This window comes from Mastigoproctus giganteus, chromosome 1 (genome assembly GCF_048544385.1).
Source record: "Mastigoproctus giganteus isolate SK-2022 chromosome 1, ASM4854438v1, whole genome shotgun sequence".
Taxonomy (NCBI): domain Eukaryota; kingdom Metazoa; phylum Arthropoda; class Arachnida; order Uropygi; family Thelyphonidae; genus Mastigoproctus; species Mastigoproctus giganteus.
Genome location: NC_143575.1, coordinates 34,877,379 through 34,895,489, shown reverse-complemented (window position 1 = coordinate 34,895,489; position 18,111 = coordinate 34,877,379).

Genomic DNA, 18,111 nt, shown 5'->3' with positions numbered 1-18,111 from the left:
GTGGTGTGTTGCGTGTAAGTTTATAATAAGTTTGGAAATTTTACTTTTAAAATTTAATTTGCCTCGAACATGGTTTAATTGAAAATTTATTTCGTCACATAGAGAAAAAATACATATGGTTGTATGGAAATAATTATAAACTTTTTATTTCTTACTACAACGGCGCCTCCGTAGCCAGGTGGGAAGGAGCAGCAGTGCTCCTTCCAGGAGCAGCTAGAACCCCGGTCTAATCAAGAAGCACGCGCTTCTTGATTAGACCGGGGTTCGAGCCCGTCACCACCAAATACGGAGGATGCGGAAAGGTCAGGGAATGACCACCGCATATCCCGGAGCAATATGGCCTTAGTTGCTAATGCTCCTAAAAAAAAAAAAAAAACTTACTACAACTTGACACTTGATGGCATTTCGATTCTGATAAAGTTTGTAGCCTTGGAGAAAAAATTACTAGAAACTATCTTCTTCTCGGATTGTAGATGCTCATCGGTCAATCGGGTTCTTTTCTTAGACTTATTAATTTTCAACTGTGAAAAAAAAAAACTGTTCACATATAAATGTACTCTCAAACAAAGCGATTATTCTTATTGCAAAAATTCGTAACTGAGGGTATTTATCTTTTGTCAAGTACGAATAAAAGTTAATCAAATCTGTATCTTCAAATCTTTGAATAAGATTTATATTACACTGTAAATTAATTAGCTCCATTTGTAGATTTTCTGGTGCGTTATTCACGTTCGTTTTAAATGAAATGAGAGTGAATGAGATGAATGAATGAGAAATCTGATTTAATAAAATCAGAGTCCAAATCATTAAAATCTTTAAATCTTTCTTCAAATTCTTGTCGTAATAATGCTATTTTTCTTGCATATTCTTGAGATTTTTAATTTGAAATAATAGGGCAGGATTTAAAATGCAGGAAATGTACGAAATTTTTTGATTCCAGTTGTGTTACCCATAATTGCAATTTAACTTTAAAAGCTTTAATACAAGCATACATGTCAGTGATAAGTTTATCCTTTCCTTGCAGCTCTTTATTGAGAATATTTAAATGGTCGGTGAAGTCAACAAGAAATGCTAAATCTGTTATCCATGTAGCTCGTCGATGGTTTTTTTTTTTTTTTTTCATGAAAATTTTGATTTCATTTATTAAATCAAAAAACCGTTTTAATACAGCTCCTCGACTTAACCACCTCACCTCGTTATAATAAATCATTTCTCCGTACTGACTTTCAATTTCGTCAAGCAATGCAACAAATTCTCGATGATTCAGAGCTCGTCCACTGATAAAGTTTACTGTTTCCATAACATTATCCATCTGCAAATTTTTGGCACAAAGTGATTCTTGATGAATAATGCAATGTATAGTGCAAAAATTATTCTGAAATTTTTCTTCTTTCACTATATTTCTTAATTTTACTCGTACTCCATTTTTTTTTTTTTTTACCAACCATAGCAGCTGCACCATCACTTGCAAATCCAACCATTTTATCTATTACAGTTTTTATTTCAGAAAAAAATATCCTGTGCACCAGTTTTTCCTTTCATAGGAATTATTTCCAATAATTCCTCAATTACTTCAAATTTATCAGTAACACCTCGTACGAAAACGACAAGTTGTGCTATATCTGTGATGACAGTACTCTCATCAACTGCTATTGCGAATGCTGCAAAATCTATACTGTTTTCTTTTAACTGACATCGTAAATCACTAGCGATTTCGTTAATACGTTCCGCTACCGTGTTGGCTGACAAACTGATATTTTTAAACAATTGTTGTTTGTCAGGATAAAGAAGTTCAGCAGACTTAATCACACAATCTTTAAAGAATTCGCCATCAGTAAATGTTTTCGACCGTTTTGCAATGATGTGCGGGAGAGCAAAATTTGCGTGAACTGTTGCTTCACTGGATTTATTTGCTTCAGTAAAAAAATTTTGTTGTCGTTGTAAGCCAGGTTTCATAAACTGTAACTTTTCTTCCCTCAGTTTGCCTTCCAACATTTCAAATTTTTCTGTATGATTCGTTTCGTAATGGCGACGTAAATTGTATTCTTTTGGAACTGATATTCCCTTATTACAAATAAAACATACAATTTTATTGCGCACAAAAGTACATAATTTCCCACTTATCTTGAAAAACACGTCCTTCTTCATCCATTTTTCTTTTACCCTTTGTTAAAGACATGGCTTGCAGTTTAATCTCTTAATTAAAATCACTATTATAATTTTATTTACAACTTTAATTTAACAAGATGAATTTTCGTATGAAAGCAACACTCAAAAGCTATGCACAATATAAACGATAGGTATTGATATAATGTAGAATCTACATTATATCAATACCTATCGTTAGATCTACATTGTAGATCTAACAACAAGCACAAATAAACAGGTTTTATAAGTCGTACGTTAGTTTGTCTACATCTATATAGCAATATGAACTGCGCAGCAGTGCATCCAGCTAACCAACTAGTGACTGACTCAAGGAAAATATATATCAGAAGTACCAACTCAATAGAAAAAATTGGAAACACCAGAATACTGAAGCGCCACCAACTGTCAGCTGGTGAACTAAATTTACTGATTGTACCAACGTGGGAAGTTCTCCCACCTTACCCCAGTCACGTGGCCTGGCATACAAGCATACAGTGACAAAGACAAAGCCGCAGCCTATTCATTCTATCTCTTTTTCCTTCAATAGCAGTCGCGCACGTAAGCTCAGTCCATATCTCTATGTCTCTAAAACTATAAGCACCGTATTTACAACAAATGCATAATTGAAATGTATTCGCAGGCCGTGTAAAATTGCTTCGGGGGCCAGATGCAGCCCGTGGGCCGCCAATTTGAGACCACTGTTCTAAACAAGCTTCCATCTTATGGTTTGCCAACTGTTTTTTGTAATTGGTTATCCAGTTTTCTCTCTGATCGCTCACTGAGGGTGATGGTAGATGGCTCTCTGTCTTGTAAATTCTCCACTAATGTCGGTGTCCCCCAAGGTTCAGTTCTTTCCCCTACTCTTTTCCTCTTGTATATTAATGACCTTCTTCCATTGACTGGAAATCCTATCCATATTTTGCTGATGATAGCACATTGCATTCCACTTTCCATTTTGAGAAACCTTGCCCTGCTCCATCAGCTTCAACTTCTCGAAAGTCTGCTACCAATTCCTTAAATGTCGATCTTCAGGTAATTCTCCAGTGTGGCAAAGACAACTTAGTTGATTTCAACCCTTCTAAAACTCAGTCTTGTCTTATATCTCGCAAAAAAGGATTCTTCTGCTCGTATGCTTATCTTTGGTGACACTCCGATTTCTAAGCAAAATTATATATCTCTTTTGGGGATTACCCTGACTTCTAATCTCTCTTGGCACAAGCACATTACAAATATTGCTTCCTCTGCATCTAAAAAACTTGGTTTTCTCTTTCGCTCTCAGCGTTACTTTTCTTCCAAACAGCAGATCTCTCTCTGTATAAATCGCAAATCCACCCTACCATGGAATATTGTTCCCACATCTGGGGTGGTGCCCTAAAAACCTCTCTCAGGCTTCTTGATTCCATTCAGAAGAGGGCAGTTAGGTTAATTAATGATTCATCCCTAACAGAGTCTCTCCACTCACTGTCTCATAGACGTACTGTTTCTGCTGCATGCCTCTTCTACAGATACTTTCATGGGCACTGTTCTTCTGAATTGGCTTCTATAATTACTGCTCTCTCTGTCAAAACAGTCCAAACACGTGCAGCCACCAGCCAACATTCATTTACTGTCCAACTTCAAACTCACAGAACCAACTTTTCATCTTCCTCGTTTATTCATTCAACAGCCGTTTCCTGGAACAACCTTCCTTCATACATATTTCCTGAAAATTACAGTCTACAGAAGTTCAAGTCCAGTGTCAACAAATATCTTCTTTCGTCTTCTCAACCTCCAACCCAAGCACGGTACTAAGTACATTTGTACTATAGGTTCTAATACGTCTCATGTTTGGAGTTTACACAAAAAAAAAAAAAAAATTCTCTGTAGCTCTTACCAGATCCAAGATTTTTGCCTTCTGGTTTGGACCTTCAACACACATCCAGAATCATTAAGTGAATGTTTCTCGAGGAACACAATATTCCCGTTGAAGTGAAACAGCTTTAAACTCAGCAAACAGGTTATGCCTCATTTCTAGTAATATGTTCACCTGGCTACCAAAAAGTTCTTGATCTCGACTTCTGACATATTGATCAGACCTTTCTCTGAGGAAAAAAGCCTTCCTGCCAGCAACCTTCATTAACTCCTCCTCTACAATAGCAATCACTGATTCCTAATAACCACTACACATACCCAACATTCAGGGTTTTCTCACAAAATGTGTGCAGTTTGTCAACAGATTGGCTGCTCTGCAGTTCCTCCTCCTCCTCCTGCTTGACGAATATGATTTCATTTGCATCCAGGAAACTTGGCTTAATTATGGAAGACAACTTATCCACTTGGCCACTAACCACCATTACGGAAATATATGTAATGGCAGACACCACAGATGTGGAGGTAGCATCTGCATCTTATTCAAAGACATCCATCACCTTGTGAGTGAACAACTCAGTGACTTGCCAGCATTTGAAGCAATATCTGCAATCTTCAAAGTCCAAGAAGTAAGGATTCAAGTTTCTGCCATTCATTTATCTCCAAACCATAATCCTGACACTGTGAATAAGCTAACTACCTGGAATATAACCCACCTCAAACCTCACACATTCACCTTCGTTTTGGGAGACTTCAACATGAACCTGACCATGACAGGATAATTATACCTAGGAAATTTTTATTCTCTACTGTCTTGAGTTTAGTACCATCCAAATAGTATTTCATTCTGGGATTATTACTACACAACTGCAGTACCCTGTATTTACAAAAATTATTATTCTTCAACAGATACTGAATTATATTGTATTATATTATAACAAATACTATATTGTGGTGTACTGTATTATATTACAACAGTGAATATTGTGTACATCACAATATGGCAGCTGTCAATGTTAAACCTCAATTGCCTCTTTTCAATCCATCTGCCTAATTTATCCAGATCTTGTTGGAGTAGCATACCCTGATTATCATCATTATTTTGTAACTTTTGTATCATCAGCACATTTAGACATTAAATTTGATATACCTTCACCAATATTGTTAATAAATATTAAAAACAGTAAGGGGCTAGCATCAAACCCTAAGGGGTGCCACTAATAACATCAATCCAAAGGGCAGTGGCCATTAATAACTGTTGTCTGTCTCCTTCCACTCAATCATACCATTATTCATAGTTGCAACTTGTCCCCCGTGTTCAGAAATTGCCAAAATTTCTACAAGTCATTAATGTGGAACAGCATCAAAAGCTTTACTGAAATCTATGTATGAGCTCAAAATTATATTTTGCATCCCATTTGTTTGTGACTAATCAGATTGGTCTTTTCAGACCAATCTGATTAGTTACAAAGATTGGTCTTTTCAGACCAACCTGATTGGCTACTTATCTCCTTAACAAATCCATGTGGCGATTGCTATATAACAGTGTTCCTGCAATATGTCTCTAACCACTAACTCCATTCTTTACCCTGGCACCGAACTCATGCTTACAGGTCTGTAATTATTCCTTTTGCACCTTGAATTGTCTTTATGACCAGGAGATATATGCACATCTCCAGTCTGTAGGGACATCCTCTAGAGGTTTGCTTACCTGGTAAGCAAACTTCTAAGGATAAATTGCTACAATGTGTAAAAGGATGGTTGAGTGGGAGAAGACAGAGTGGTAATCAATGGATGCTGCCCTTCATGGACTAATGTTATTAGTGGAGTCCCCCAGGGTTCAGTTTTGGGCCCACTGCTGTTTTGTATATTTATCAATGATATTAATGAAGGTATATTCAGGCTTAATGTCATAGTTTGCAGATGATACAAAGGTTGACAGGTTTGTTAATGGCAGTATGCTATTGCAACAGGATCTAGAAAATTTGGGCAGATGAGCTGAGAAGTGGCACTGAAGTTTAACATTGGCAATTGCAAAGTATATGGTTAGAAGTAACCTCAGAGAAACATTCCAACTGTGTGGTGCTACACCTAGGGTGGTAGAAAATTAAAAAGAGTTGGGAGTAATTGCTCAGTCACATATAAAATTTTCTGAGCAGTGCAGACAGGCTGCCAGAGCAGGTCAACAATATGTAGGAATTTTGCTAGTAGGAAAAAGGAGGTGATTATCCTTTTGTATAAGGCAATGGTCAGGCCACACCTTGAGTACTGTATACAGGTCGGGAAGCCTCATTTTAAGGATGTAGAGTTGCTTGAGCAAGTACAGAGAAGGGCAACGAGATTGGTGAGGGGAATGAAAGGGTGGTCTTACCAAGAAAGGCTTAAGTTCTGCAAATTGCAGTATCTGAAGACTAATCACCTGCAAGGTGATCTGATTGAGGTGTATAATGCCTTGAATGGTTTGAGCAAGCTCAATGCTGATTGAATTCTTCCTCTTGCCCAGATTAATTGCCTGAGGGGATATAAATTCAAATTGAGGAAAGACAGTTGTAGAACAGATGTGTGGAAATTTGCCTTTAGCCAGCAGGTGGTCGATTGCTGGAACAATCGACCACCTACGATTGTTCCAGTAATTGATGTGGTTACAAAGGAACTGGATGCAAAAAACTAATTTTGATATCATATATTTGGATTTCAGGAAAGTTTTTGACACTGTTGTGCATGGAAGACTATTGTACAAATTGGAGCAGAATGGTATTAAGGGTAAGATACTACAATGGATAAAAGGATGGTTGAGTGGGAGAAGACAGAGGGTGGTAATTAATGGGTGCTGCTCTTCGTGGACTAATGTTATTAGTGGAGTCCCACAGGGTTCGGTGTTGGGTCCTCTGTTGTTTTGTATATTTATCAATGATATTGATTAAGGTATATCAGGCTTAGTGTCGAAGTTTGTAGATGATACAAAGGTTGGTAGGGTTAATGACAGTAATGGCAGTGTGCTACTGCAACAGGATCTAGATAATTTGGGCAGATGGGCTAAGAAGTGGCAACTGAAGTTTAACCTTGACAAATGCAAAGTACTGCATATGGGGGTAGAAGTAACCCCAGAGAAACGTACCAACTGTGTGGTACTACACTTAAGGTGGTAGAAAATGAAAAAGACCTGGGAGTAATTGTTCAGTCAGATATGAAGTTTTCTGAGCAATGCAGACAGGATGCCAGGGCAAGTCATGGGGTTTTGTCAATGATATATAGGAATTTTGCTAGCAGGGAAAAAGGAGGTGATTGTCCCTCTGTATAAGGCAATGGCCAGGCCACGCCTTGTGTACTGCGTACAGGTCTGGAGGCCTCATTTTAGGAAGGATGTAGATTTGCTTGAGCATGTACAGAGAAGGGCAACAAGATTGGTGAGGGGAATGAAGGGATCCTCTTACCAAGAGAGGCTTAAGTTCTGAAAATTGCAGTGGCTGGAGGCTAGGCACCTGCACTATGATCTGATTGAGGTGTATAAGGCCTTGATTGGGTTGAGCATGCTGAATTCTGTGGGATCCTTTCACTTGTTCAGATTATCAACCTAAGGGGGCATAAATTCAAATTAAGAAAAGACAGATGTAGAATAGATGTGCGGAAATTTGCCATTAGCCAGCGGGTGGTTAATTGCTGGAACAAACTGCTGGTTGATAGGTTAAATAAATTTAAGAAGGAATTGGACATGCATTTGGAGGGAATGGTGTGATTTTTTTTTTTTTTTTTTTTGGCTGATGTACTTGGTTGTGCATGTACAGAGAAGGGCAACAAGATTGGTGAGGGGAATGAAGGGATCCTCTTACCAAGAGAGGCTTAAGTTCTGCAAATTGCAGTGGTTGGAGACTAGGCACCTGCACTATGATCTGATCGAGGTGTTTAAGGCATACACTTGGTTTCTTGCATCACATGCCACTACTACTACTACAAACTTCCATCTGTCTTTGTAGAAGTTGACAACTTAAATAAATTCAAGGCAGTACTAGATAAACATTTGGAGTGAATGGATGTGTGAAATGGTTATTTTACTTTATTTTATTTTGGCTGATGCTACATAAGCTTTCTTTCTTGCATCACATACTACTACTACTGCCTCTTTTGCTGCTTTTAATTTATTGTAATTGGCTGGATTCCATCATCCCCAGATTCCTTATTTACTTTTAATTTTAACCAGTGCTGAAATGTCCATATTTTTGGGTGTGCCAAAACAGGTAGAGGGAAGGTGAAGTGGATAGTTTCTGATTTGAAGGTGCTAACCATGACTCTTGAGAACAATCAAGTTATTCAAAATTCCACTGCTCTATGCAAATGAGACAGCAGAGTAAAAACTAATAATTGGATTAGAAAGATATGGACAAAATGGACTTATGTCACATGTGGAAGCAGAACTGTCATACTTGTTTCCCTAAGCAAAACTTTTCTGCCACTGCTAGATATAAAACTGGGACTAGAAAAAGAGAGCTGCTTTCAATATATTGTTTCAAAATTTCTTGAGATAAGATAAACTGAACCCCTCACTTTCGTTTTTCAACAGACCACATATTTCAAAATTTCGATGTCACAAAAATAAATGGAGCTAGTAGCGTAGGTACCCTTTTTCGGGTCCGGAGGCAAAGAACATGTTCGGGCCCCTACTTAATTAATGAAAATTGCAAAAAGAGGAGACAGCCAAAGACGCCGGCCCCCTAAAGGGCTGGGGCCTGGAGGCAATCGCCTTGCCTGCCTACATGGTAGCTACGCCACTGAATGGAGCCATAATTGGCATTCATTTAACTATTTTTTTGGATTGGTGCAACAGAAGCCTAGGGCTTCCTTGTACTATACAGCTAATATACCACTCTCCAAAAAAAAGTATCGGGAATCATGTTGATGTCACATTGCAATCACTGCCACACTTCGATAGCAGGTTGGCCCCCCTTTGGCCACCTTGACACAACCTATTTGTTGTGTCACGGTGGCCAAAACCTCACAATATCCCTGGTAGGTTATTGTGAGGTTTTAGGTACATCAATGACTTAGACCAGTGGTGGGCAACCCCTAGCCCGTGAGCCAACTCTGGCCCGTGAATATACGTAATCCGACCTGTGGTCATTTTCAAAATATATATAATAAACGGCATGCCGTTTATTATATATATTTGACTTAATGGAATTTCTGACATAAATTTATTAATTACTTTGCACATTGCTATGACAAATATCGATCCAGATATCAATTTACTGATAAAAATAAACAGTATCAAATCTCTCATTAAATATTATAAAAATAAATAAAATATTGCAGTTTTTGTTACTGGAATTGTATTTGTATTTTGTTTACAATAATTGTATTTTTGTCGTGAATTTGTATTTCATTTTTCTTATAATAAAATTAATTGTAAGTACGTATATGTATAAGACAATTTTTTCATTATAGTCCATTTTAATAATCCTAAAAATCGAGGAAAGCTTAAAAAAATTGGCCCACATGTATCCCAGTCCTGTTCTGCCTTAAGCAGTCCTATTTAATATAAAATGTGTACTATTTCAAGTGAATTTTAATAGTGTAGTGTGGATTTTGCAAAAGCTCCTGCTTTTCTGAAAAATCTCATGTTCATCCTGTTTTTGTGATGAAATCCTGCATTTTGAAAAAGTGTTTTTCACCTATTTTTGCCCAAAAATGTCTTGTATACACTTGCCTGATCACCAGAATTAATTTTTTTTTTTTTTTTGTGTACAACTATTAAAAGCCTTATGCCAAAAGTGAAGTGTACTGCTTTCCTAGTTATGCACTGGCTTTATTACACAATGTTACACATACTACAAGCTATTGCAAAGTTCATTTTGAGTTGCATATGAATTTCACATAATGAAAACTTACAACAGTTTGCAATTACAAAAGTCCTATTAATAAATACATTTCAGTTGATACATAATACAGTCACTACAGTCAGAGGAAATTAAAACCTCATTGTAACTGTTTTACTGCTTCCAGTATACCAGAATAAGAGTTAACAATGGGCCATGCAAGTTTTAGCATTAGCACTGGTAGAGGCATATGATGCAAGAAAGCAAGCTTATACAGCATCAGCCAACAAAAAAAAAATTCCTTCCCATTTCACTCATCCATTCACTCCAAATGTTTCTCTAGTATTGCCTTGAATTTATTTAAGTTGTCAACTTCTATAATAACAAATGGAAGTTTGTTCCAGCAATCAACCACCTGCTGGCTAAAGACAAATTTCTGCTCATCTATTCTACAACTCTCTTTTTCAATTTGAATTTATGTCCCCTCAGGCGATTAATCTGGGCAACAGGAACAATTCCATTGGCATTGAGCTTGCTCAAACCACTCAAGGCGTTATACACCTCAATCAGATCACCTCACTGGTGCCTAGTCTCCAGACACTGCAATATGCAGAATTTAAGCCTTTCTTTGTAAGAGCAACACCTTGGTCCCATTCACCAATCTCATTGCCCTTTTCTGTACTCGTTCAAGCAGCTCTACATCCTGTCTAAAATGAGGCCTTCTGACCTTTATAGTGCTCAAGGTGTGGCCTGACTATTGCCTTATACAAAAGGATAATCACGTCCTTATCCCCTCTAGGAAAATTCCTGTATATCATTGACAAGATAACATGAGCTACTCTTGCAGACTGCACTGCTCAGAAAACTTCATATCTGATTTGTGCAATTACACCCAGGTCTTTTTCATTCTCTACCACCCTGAGAGTAGTACCACATAGTTGATATGTTACTCTGGGATTACTGCTACCCATATGCAGTACTCTACATTTGTCAATGTTACATTTCAGTTGTCACCTCTCAGCCCATCTGCTCAACTTTTCTAAATCTTTTTGCAGTAGCATACTGTACTTCGTGTCATTAACAACACTGCCAACCTTCGTATCATCTGCAAACTTGGACATTAAGCCTGATATACTGTCATCAATATCATTAATAAATACCCAAAACAACAATGGACCCAAAATTGAACCCTGGGGGACTCCACTAATAACATTAATCCATGAAGAGCAGTGTCCATTTATTACTATTCTCTGTCTTCTCCCACTCAACCATTCCCTTTATCAATAGCAGCAATTTGCTCTTAATGTCATACGGCTCCAATTTGTACAGTAATCTTCCATGTGCAACAGCATCAAAAGCTTTCCTAAGATTCAAGTATATGATATCACTTATTTTTTCCATTCAGTTCCTATGTAACCACATCATAGTATCCAATCAAATTGGTTAGACAAGACTTCCCCTTAACAAACCCATACTATGTCTGAACTATAACTGCAGTCTTGTCTAGATGATCCTGCAGTGCTTCCATTACATTTTCCTAGAACAGAAGTTAAACTAACAGGTCTGTAATTACTTGTGTCACCGTTTGATACACCTTTGTAAAATGGGATCCCATTTGCTTTTTCTCCAGTCCATGGGGACCTCCCGAGTCCAAGGAAGGTCTCATAATTATGACTAAGAGTTTGTTTACTTCCTTTGCTGCTTTATTTAATATAACCTGATAGATCCCATCCACCCTTCTCATGTTTAACTTAAACAATTTCTCTTCCACTTTGCTCTCAGTTATTACAAAATCATTTAGCTCCCTGCTAGAGTTTGATAAATTTTTGACATTCCCCTCCTTGAATAACTCCTCATGTGTGAATGTAGATGCAAAATACTCATACAGTTTGTCAGCCACTTTAAATTTGCGAGCCCATTGCTGTGGTGATCATTTATTTTACAACTGCTTGTAAAATAAATTTTACAAGCAGCTGTAAAATTTATTTTACAAATGAAATCCTGGATGCAATTACTGAGTAGCCAGAGCCGAAAGCACGATGGGGCGGGCGGTGCCCCATTCCCAGCATTTTAATGGCGCAATTGATCAGTTATGTATTTTAAAATTGCTTAATTTTTGATTTAATTGCAGTCGCACCTCTGTTTAACCAACTTCTTTATAGTGAATTTTTTAAAAATTCCTCTTGATTTTTTTTTTTTTTTTTTTTGTTTGTTGTTGGCACATTGGCTTCTGTGGCCATAATGCACCTCCCAAAGTTTTTGCATTTTACTCTGATCCAAGGCCGAGGTGGGATTCGAACCCACGACCTTTGGGTTGCCAGGAAGGCATTTTACCCATCTGGCTAGCCTGGTCGGCTTCCTCTTGGTAATTACATTTAAAATACAAGTCATTTCCATATAACAAAAATAATTTCCATGTAACGAACGGATTAGGAGAGACAACTTTGTATGCATTGTTCTCACCTCTGGCCGTTAGGTTATTAGAAAGCGCGAATTAAGGGTGAAAGGGATTGCCGTTGCACAACGTTAGTGGTGTCCGTAAAACCTATGCTACGTAAAACCTTCACATTCTGAGAAGTTGCACTAGTCAGTATGCTTTCCATAGCCAGTCAGAGGATTAAGAAGAATCCTGACATTGTTGTTATTGTTATTGTTATGTTGGTTTTTAGGAGCATTCCTGATATGGATAATAGCCTCTCTTCAACCTGGGTTGTGGTTCCCTTTTACTCCGACAAACGGGCGCATGTTTTTCAGAGAAGTGAGTGATCCACGCGTTTCAGTAAATTTCTCCGTCTGTGTTTACATGGTCACAGTAGCTGAATATCTGAGTGATTCCGATATTTTGCACAGTATTCGAAGAACTAGTGACAGCAACGTAGGGGGATTGAGGCAACTAAGGTGTTATATAAACTTTACAAAGATGAAATGTTGGCAGATTTTGAAATTTCGTTGAGGCTTTCACTGTGTAGAAAATGTTCTAAAATATAATGGTATAGGGGCAATAATAAAAAAACAAAACAAAATTGTATCCATTATATCACCAATCTCCAAAAAAAGCAGCGCAAATTAAAGATGATTGCTAAAGAACTTCATGTGGTAACTACAAAGATCGGTCATCTGTTCGGGCTATGAAGAGCAGCTTGTAGCTTGCGGATGGTAATTGCGGGTTAAGGGAATTATCCTGCATTGTGCAAACATTTTGAATCAGAAGTTAATATACTCTATTCGGGATTGTTAAATTGACTTTTAAATCTGGAATTTCTTAACCATTTAGCACTAATGATCAAGATTCCTGCAGGAGCTCTCTTACATTTCAGAAGCTTTACAGATTCACTATGGTAAAAACAGATAAATTAATTATTCGAACTATCAATGCTATTGCTAATTTGAAAAATTCTGAAGGAAATTATGAAGCTAAAATTGAGAGCATGTTGAAGTGGAAACAATTTGAAGCAATCAAAATCCAAAGTAAGAACAGTAAAATTACCTCGTGACAAGTTATCAAATGCATTGTTTTATCCTTAAAGGATAAGTTATTAATGCAACAGGATGATTTTAAATTAAATAAAGAAAATAATGATACCATTGAAAGCAATTTTAAACACATGCTACCAGAAATCGTGGAATGTGAAAGAACTTTCGTCTTGGTGGTAAGATTGTGAAAACCGAATAAGAAATTTGTTTTCTGATAAAATATGAAATAAAAATTAATGATTTTAGAGATTTTGTTGAAGGCAGTTTATCTTTAAAATTGAGTGAAATTCCCTTTTCAATTAAGAAAGCCAGAAATATCTTTGAAACCATTGCAATTAGCAGTGCTGAAGCTGAGCGAGCTTTCAGCATAATGAATAATATTGTGTGAGTGAATGAATGATTAATGTTGACAATTAAACACGTAGATTATGATGACCATACATCTAAATGGAAAACCATTGCTTCAATTTGATCCGGTTCATTATGTCAAATCATTCCTCTGTAATAATAGCTCAGCTATTGAGCAAAGAAGAAGATCGAAAACAAATATTAATAAAGAAGTAAATTGCATATGGCAATTTTTAGAATAAAATTTTCTTGAATATTTGTGCAATATTTTTTTTCATGTAATCTGTGATTTTTGTGTACCTTTTCTAGAACAGTTTGTTTTTTATGTAATATTTATTTTTATATTCTAGAATGTTTTGTGATAATTTGTTATTTGTAAAATGGGAAATATATATTTTTTGCAATATTAAAATTTTATCATGAAAAAAAATGTATCCATTATATTTCCCTAATAAAAAAAAGAATAAAAAAGTCACACATCTGCCAAGCACGCATGGTAGATGGTTTTATGTGAAACATCCTTTGTGTTTCTTTTAGATATTTTGATTTGTATATATTGATTACGAAATAAGAGCTTTTGTATTGTAAATATTTTATTGATCATTCACAAATTTCCATAATTTCTTGAAGACAATATACAATGGATTTATGATAACTAAAGTAAGAGACGTATATTTGCTATTGCAGTGTATCTAAATGTCTCTGCATCTAACAATGTATCTAAATGTTGGGACACCTAACAATGGAATGTTAGGTGCCCTGAACAGCTGCATATGCGAAAATGCGAGATGAAATAAGAAATTGACAAATCTTTGTATTGTTGCAGTCATATGACAAATACTTGCAATCATACTTACTGCAGTAAGCATGATTGTGACGTCATACTATTCAAAAATTCCAAAAAGTTAGAACTCGAGATATGACGTTCTAACTTTTTGCAGGTCACAAAAAATGCCTCACGCACTCTAATCTAATCATACTACTAGTGAGTGCTCCACACAGACTAGTGGTCCGAGCGTGGGAAGATCCCTCTGGCAGATGCCTCGGGTGATATCACTTCCACGACCGATCAGATTTACTCAGTAGGTACCCCCCCCAAAGGATGTTTCATATCAAAAAGTCGGCAAAAGTGCGAGCCCATTGTTAAAATATTCACAGCTCGCCACTGAGTGGACCAATCTGATTCATCCCATTGCTTCTAGAGTTTACATAAGTAAAGAACTCTCTGCTATATTATTTTGCATCCTTTGTCAAAGATTTCTCGTAATCTGCCTTTGCCTGCCTAAATCCCCTGTATCCAGTTCCTTTTGATTACAGACCCTCTTGATTATTTGATTACAAACATTCTTATTGTACCATAGGCTTCTGTGTCACCTGATAATTTATATGCATCCCATGCATTTTTCTTCCCTGCCACAAGTCCCATTAGTTCATCTGACATCCGTTTAGGCCTAAACCTTGAACAATATTTCTTAGTCAGTATGAAAAGCTTAGTAGCTTCCACAATTAATTCCCCGAATGCTTCCCACTTAGAATTTTCTGTCGGTAGCATCATCAGCAAAAACAAAAGCCCTTTTTTTTTTACCCCTGATGATAGTTACATCTTTGAGTAAATCCCACATTAGCATTATGTGATCACTACCACCTAGTAGTTCCATTATCTGCAGATTCTTAATGCACGAAGAATCACTAATGATAATCAGATCAAGAGTATTACTCCCATCTGGTTGCCTCCTGAACATGCTACTGCAGAAAACAACCATCCACATTTTATCATAATAAAGTAAAATCCCACAGAATTCCAGCTGTCGGTATTATTGCAAATGCAATAAGATTGAATTCACTACCCATTTATAATTAGATTTCAGTAATAGAAAAGCCCAATAAACCGGAAAGTGAAAATTCTTTTTATTATTTTATGGTAGTGACCTCCAGAAATAGCTTTAGAGAAATATCACGAAGGCGTTCAAAACTGATTCTTATATGGATATAACCAAACAGAGCAATAAATGGTGGTATTTGTCCAGTTATTTTGGAAACAACTTCTTCAATTATCCTATGTTACCTGTTCAGACAGAATATTTTTCTGGTTCAGGCAACTTAGTGTTTTAATCCGTAAGCATTGCTTTTGCTGATTTAATAACTGGACAGTACTTATATGTTAATTTAATACCTTTGGATTTAAAATGAATACTATGAAAAAGAGTAAAATGTATCATTTTCATCAAGAGTAGGAACTAGAATACTTTTTTGTTACGGTGAAAGAAAAATGTTGCTGTTTGATTTGCAATGCTCCCGTGGCTATACCCAAAAAAGGAAATTTAGAAAGGCACTTCAATGCACTCCATGGTAAATACCAATCGGATTTTCCACCGAATAGTGACCTTAGAAAAAATAAATTAGAACTTAAATCCAGATTATTCGTGCAACAAAATTTCTTCATGACACCTAATTTACAATCTAAAGCAGTAACTGTAGCATCATTTAAAGTGAGTCATCTTCTTGCAAAAAAATCTAAATCATTTTCTGATGGTCAATTCGTCAAAGATGCATTTTTAGAAATAACAGATTCTCTTTTTGAAAATTTTAAGAACAAAAATGAAAATAAAAGTGCCCTACAAGATGTGCAATTACAACTTCTCTTTACAACTGGATGAATCACAGATGTCAGTGATACAGCTTAGTTGCTTGTTTTTATTCGTATGGTTTTCGATGATTCTGCCACTAGAGAAGAACTGCTGGGTATCGTTAATACCTTAGTTAAAAAAAAAAACTAGAGGTATTGATATCTTTAACTCATTCAAACATTTTATTGAAAAAATTAAATTACCACTATTTAAGCTCGTATCAGTAACAACAGATGGAGCTAAAGCTATGACGGGCACATCTTAATGGATTCATTGCATTGTGCCAAAAGGATGATGAATTCCCAGATTTTTTGAGTTACCACTGTATCATCCACCAACAAGCGTTAGACAGCAAAAGATTTAATACTAAAAGTGTTATGAACATTGCTTTCAAAATCATGAATTCTATCAGAGGACAATCTCTTCAAAGGAAACTTTTTAAAATGCAACTCGATGAAAAAGAACCAGATCTGAAAGTACACACACACACACACACACACACACACATGAGGTGGCTGAATTGGAGTAAGTTTCTACAGAGATTTCGAAATTTGCTGAATGAAATTAAAAAATTTGTTGATCAAAGTGGAGATAATTATCAGCAGCTAAAAGATATGGAGTGGTTGTGTGTTCTGGCTTTTTTGACAGATTTTACCAGTAACGTAAGTGAAAGTGATCTGAATTTGGAATTAGAAGGAAAAATAAAAATGTGGGTGACATGATTAGTAGTATTTCTGCTTATAAATATCAATTTTTGGCAATGGATCACAAAGAAAAAAAAAATTCGACCATTTTGCAAATATGCAAGGTCATTTGCAAAAATATCCTGTTTTTGAATTTAATAATCAGAAATATGTTTCCGAAATTGAGAATGTTGTGGATGATTTTGAAACCAGATTCAGTGATTTTAAAACAATTGAAGACATTGTTCAATATATTTCTTATCCATTTAATGTTGACTTAGATGCGAAACAAATTACAGAAAAAAAAATCGCTACGATTTTTCACATGGAGAAAATATTACTTGAAAATAAAATTATTACATTGCAAAACGATTTTCCGAGAAAAGTACCCAAATGTAAAAAAATGCAGTGAACTTTTAAATTCCTGTTTTGGTTCCACATATCTATGTGAATTGGCCTTTTCGTATTTGAAACAAACAAAGACAAAGAATTGCTGTGCTCTTACGGACTTGAATACAGAAGATTCTTTACGGTTGGCCTTATCACAGTATGTCCCCGATTTTGAAAGCTTGGCAGATGACACGAAAACACAAACTTCACATAAATGAAAAATTTAAATACGTATTCTGAATTGTATTGAATTTTAAAATTTATAAACATTTTTCAAAATTTGTTGATTAACTCTTCTAACCTTGTAAAATGCAATTTTTGAGATGGTAGATCGCGGCACATTATGAAGGAAAAAAGTAGATCGCATCACAAATTAAGTTGGCCACCCCTGTTATATAGCATCAGCCAAAAAAAAAAAAAAAACCTTCTCATTTCACCCAAACGTTGGTCTAATTCAGCCCTAAATTTATTTAAGCTATCAATTTCCACAATAACAGGTGGAAGTCTGTTCCAGCAATCAACTACCTGCTGGCTAAAGGCAAACTTCCGCACATCTATTCTACAACTGTCTTTCCTCAATTTGAATCTAGGTTCTCTTTGAAATCTATTCTCTTTGAATCTAGGTTCTTAATCTGAGCAAGCGGAAGTATCCCGTCAGCATTGAGCCTGCTCAAACCATTGAAGGCAGCATTATACACCTCTATCCGATCACCTCACAGGTACCTAGTCTCCAGATGCTGCAACTTGCAGAACTTAAACCTTTCTTCTTAAGCACATCCATTT